The sequence below is a fragment of the Egretta garzetta genome, unplaced genomic scaffold (genome assembly GCF_000687185.1).
Source record: "Egretta garzetta isolate BGI_Z169 unplaced genomic scaffold, ASM68718v1 scaffold7, whole genome shotgun sequence".
NCBI lineage: Eukaryota > Metazoa > Chordata > Aves > Pelecaniformes > Ardeidae > Egretta > Egretta garzetta.
In genome coordinates this window covers 4,739,071-4,744,045 of record NW_009260350.1, presented here as the reverse complement: position 1 = coordinate 4,744,045, position 4,975 = coordinate 4,739,071, and positions in this window count along the sequence as shown.

Below are 4,975 nucleotides of genomic sequence, written 5' to 3'. Positions count from 1 at the left end.
GCTGCCTCAGCACCCGTGGGAACTCTCTGGGTTCCACCCCTGCAGCTGCACCTTCCCTGTCCCCACGCTTCACCCTGGGGGACACCTCACTGTCCCTTGGGTCCCAGAGCAGCACCCCAAGGCTGGCCAGAATGGAGAGAAAACCCCTAGCCTGGGAGTGGGAGTGATGCCCCCCACAGAGGAGCCTGCTGGGGGCTGGGGCACCCCAGGGCATCACTGTGGGGGCAGGGAATACCCCAGGGCTGGGCTCTGTGTCCAGCACCCCAACACTGGGGCTTAGCACCCATTCCATCCACACGCTGCTGGCTTCAAGCATGGCAGGGAAGCAGGACAGCCTCAGCGCCCAGCACCCCCAGGGAGCCTGCTGCAGGCTGAGGCCCCCAGGACAGGGGGTCCCCGCCACGGGGCACATCAGGATGGGCCCTGCAAGCAGCGGTGAGGCCAGGAGGGCTCAGCAAAGGATGGGCAGATGAGCAGCGTCCAACAAAGCAAAAGGCCAGCGCTTACCTATTAAACACTCGCTTCCTTGTTGCCTCCATCCTGGGCAGCACACAAGCACCGAGGAGCTGCAGGGGAAAAAAAACACCGCAAATGGTTACAACCCTCAGAAAGGATCGGTTCTTCCCAAAACCCCACCAGAAGCACCAATGCCGTGAACGTGAGAGGTCCTGCTCCCAGTCAGTTGAACCGTGGCCGGGGGCTGCTGCACCCCCGTGGGGCAAGGAGAGCCATTGGCTCCTCCTGCACCATGCAGGGAGCACAGATCTGCTGGGGGCTCCTATGGCACCGGCTCGAGGTGCCTCACCAGCCAGCCCAGGTGATGCTGGGAGTAAGGACAGGACCAGTTCCTCCCATTAACCGGCAGCAATGAAACAATGAAAGTCGCATTTGCAATTGTTCTTCTCAAAAGAAATCCCTAAAACCCCCAAAAGCTGGGAAAAAAGGTAAAGCTCTAAATGTCCTAGGGGAAAACCAACTGCTCTGCCTGCCAGGGTCTGGTGAAGCAGCCTGCTCTCGGGACGGAGCCCGGTTTGTCTGCCCGTGGCGCTGGAGCCTCCGCTCAGAAGGGTGCTGTGGTGAGTAGGGGCCAGCAGTGCCCGCACCCCGAATGCCCTCAGGCTGCTCCCCGCTGCCTGCCTGCACCCCCTGCCTGCCTGCACCCCCCGTACGAGCTGGGGGATGGCAACTGCAGGACGGGTCCCTGAGCCCTTGGGCATCCCGGATTGCCGCCAGCTACGGGAATCACCGTTCACAAGCCAAAGTGCTTTTGGCACAAGCTTGACCCTGGCCAACACCGGGACGGGGGCTCAGACCCCCGTGGAGGCTCAGCCAGGGTCACCCTGCAGGCACGGGCCACGTGGGGACTAAGCAGGGACATATCACCCATGCTTGTTCAGTGACCCCCCAAGCGAGTGGCCAAGGGCTCACGATGCTCCAACCCAGGCATGGGGAACGCGCTCCCTGTGCCATGACAGCAGCAGGGACCCCCCGGGCGGGGGGACACTGCTCATCCCTGGGTGACCCGCTCATCCCCAGGGCGACCCACGCCGCCTGGCCCGCGCTGGCGACCGGAACGATGCCGGAGGGTTACAAAGGGTCTGAGCGGACGCTGCAGTCGAGGAAAACTTCGCCCAGGCTGGTCCAGCGGTGCAGCCTGGAATGCGTTTTGCTTTTGAGTTTTTTTTTTTTTTTTTTTTTTTCCCTTTTCCTCTTTATATGTAACAAATGCAGAAGAGGAGGAGGAGACAGCGAGGAAGTATTCGCTCAAACCCCAGTGCAGTCACAGGACTGCGTCTGGCTGCCAGACCGCCTTGTCCTGGGGCCGGGGAGGGAGCTGCCAGCAGCCCCCCAGCCAAACACGGGTACCGGGGAGGCTGGAGGCAGCTCCCGCGCTGGCCCCTCGGCGGGCAGCACCCGCGCGGCCAAGCCGGGAGCATTGCGTACCCCTTTTTGCAGTGGACGGTGAAAAATTGGAAAGGAGGCAGAAAAGAACCACAAAAATGATTCAAGGCCTGGAAAAAATGCCTTACAGCCGGAGCCCAAAATAGCTCCATCGATTCAGCCTGCTGAAGCGGTCGCAAGACGCTGCAATGGCAGCCGGCCCGTACCCCCCGCGCAGGGACCCTGGGGCTCGAGCGGGGGGCTCTGCTCTGCCCGAGCATGCAAGGGGATGCTTAGTCTTAACAGCAAAGGGGAGTCAACCACCAAACCACCTCCCCAAGGACAGGGTGGGCTGGAGACAAGGTTCTTCTCGGCAAGAGGCTTCAGGCTGCCCTCCCCGAAATGCCTCGCCGGCTGTGCCAGGATGCTGGGGGGCAGGCGGGGAAGGGTCCATGGGGTCCCGACCCTCCCACGGCACAGCCAAAGCACCTGCTGTCCCACCCGGGGTTGCTTTCGCCCTTTAGAAATTCGGTGCTTGGTGGTTTTTAGATGAAACCATTGCAGGTTTGCAAGGGGAAACCCCTCTGCTTGGGAAACCTTCTCCCTTGAGCAGCTCAGCTTGGCCACCAGAACGGGCACCACAGACGATGCACAGAAAGCATCACCCATGATGAAAGCCCTGAGCCGATGGCAGGGAGCCAGGAGCTGCCGAAACACGGCAGCAGGAGGGAAAAACCCTTCTCCTGTGGCAAGTGGGACCGTGACCACCGCCAGCCGGGGCGCCGGCCCACCTGCAGCCTCCCCGGCCAGAGGAGCTGTGCTTATCTTTTAACAGACAGCTCATCTCTGCTTCATTGTGCCCGCCGATGGCGTCCCGCACCCCTCCGCTCAGCCCCCACCTCGTTTATCAGCAGCTTTGACAGAAAATAAATTCACTCACATTGCAAGGAGAGGCAGCTGGGGTGCGGCACTGGGTAACTGGTGCTCCCAGTGCAGCACACGGACTGGTCCCCGAGCACAGCCAGCCCCAGGTAGGATGGGTGCTGACTGCAGAGGTGACCAGCACCCATCAGGGTGCAGGTCTAAAACATGTCTTGTGGTCCCAGCTCCTCCAAAGAGGGCTGGCTCCATGTGCCCTGTGACCACTGGAACTGGGATAACTGGGAGGCCTGTTTAAAAGCTTGTTCCCGAGCCACACGTTTGTGCCACTGCAGACGTGCACAGTGGAAATACATTTTCTATTTCTTTTTCTTTTCTTCAAAGCACTGCAAATGCTGGGAAGAAGATGACAGAAAAGCTGCCTCCGAGCTGGGGCTGGGGCTGGGGAGCTTTGCTGATGTGAAGGGCAAGGAGCGGGGATGTGGGCAGAGCTGGAGCCGTGACCTGCAGGGATGAGCACTTGACGCCAGCGTTGCCCCTGGCACAGGGCCACATCCTGCTCACGCCAAGCATCAGTGGGACACGGGACCTCCACAAATGTTCCGGGGATTTCTGCAGAGGCAGAATATTTTTCTTGTGGACTAATATCCTGCGTTGCGCCCCGAAGCACATCCCCTTTATGGGGAGGGGACTCCTGAGGCAGGAGGGACGGCTCCTGGCTCAGACCAGCGCAGCCCCCCCTAATTAACAAGGAGCAGGCTGACACCTCCAAAAGCAGGAGTGAGAGCCCAGGACTCGGGTGGGAGCTGCTGCCCACGGTCCCAGGCCAGACCTCCCTGTCCTCAGCCCACCAGACAGGGCTGCAGGAGCCCTGCGGGCATGTGGCACGTCCCCACAGCCCCGAGCATCGCCGTCACCTTCCGCAGCCACGGGGCCATCCCCAGTGCCACCCACCCCGCTGCTCCTGAGCATCGCCCTGGCACCAAGCTCCTCCTTTCTCCTTGTCACCCATCACTCAGAGCCACCCAGCCCCCCCTGCGTGGCACACGGGGCTCTTGGGACCAGCGGGTCCCAGGCAGTGGCATCCTCCCAGCTGATGCCAGCCCCAGCTCCCTGACCCAAACCCAGCCTCAGGGTGCAGGCAGAGACAGATCCCCTGGCGCAGGCGGGTGTAGGATCACGCACACAGAGGGAAGCCCTTCAGGCAGAGAGAGAAAACAAAAATAAGTTAAACCCCAAAGATTACCCCAAAGAGCGTTAGTGAGAGCAGGACAGGGACAAAGCAATGTCCATGCACGCAGGGCGCTCTGCAGCCCTGCATCCCAAACGGCGGCTCCAGGGAGGCTCACACCGACTTGTAACTCATTACAAAAGGGCTTCAAATTTAGGAGCAAGCTGCATTTAGTATGCAAAACTCGAACACCAGTTGGCCCCCAAATACACCCTTTTGTCCCATGCACTAGCCAGGTCTCAGGAGGCTGCAGGAGAGGCTGAAGCAGAATCCTCCTCTTGAGTCCTCCAAAACCCACAGCCAGCATCCCCGAGCGATGCCTGGATGTGCTCGGCAGAGCCTGGCACTTGCACGACCACACAGCAAGAGTCCAGCTTTACTGAGCTCGGGAGGGGGGGGCACGAGGACCTCCTCCCCAAGCCACCTCCAGCCCAGCTGCCCCCAGTCCCTGGCAGGACCCGCAGCACTCGCCCCAGGTTCCTGGGGCCACCGAGTTGGGTTTGGATGGCGACACATGGAGTGCCCTTCCTGCCGAGGGGAGCAGCACAGCAAAGATGGGGGTGGGTGCCAGGCGTGCGGGTGGGGAGGGAAGAAGGGTTTGCAGGAGGGTGAGGGGTGAAAACCGAGGTATACATCATGTCAGCTTCCTCGGGACCATCCCCTCCCCACCTTGTCTGGCTCCTAGGCTGCCTCCGGGCCCTGTTGGCCACGGGAGGACGGACACCACCACCCACCCATCCCATACACCCCGTCCTGCTCACCGGCAAGTGCCTCTTGCGCACCCCACGGCACTCACGGGTGGCACAGGGAGTGAGCCTGAGCCCTGCGGCGGCGCTGGATGCAGCATCTCCCCCACCTCCACCCGGTGGGGGATGGGGTGTCCCGGGGCAAGGGGGAGCACCCAGGTCCCCCATCCCCAGCACCTGGGGCAGGATACTGGCAGTGGGGCGGGGGACACACACTGACCACGTCCCCTCTGTCACC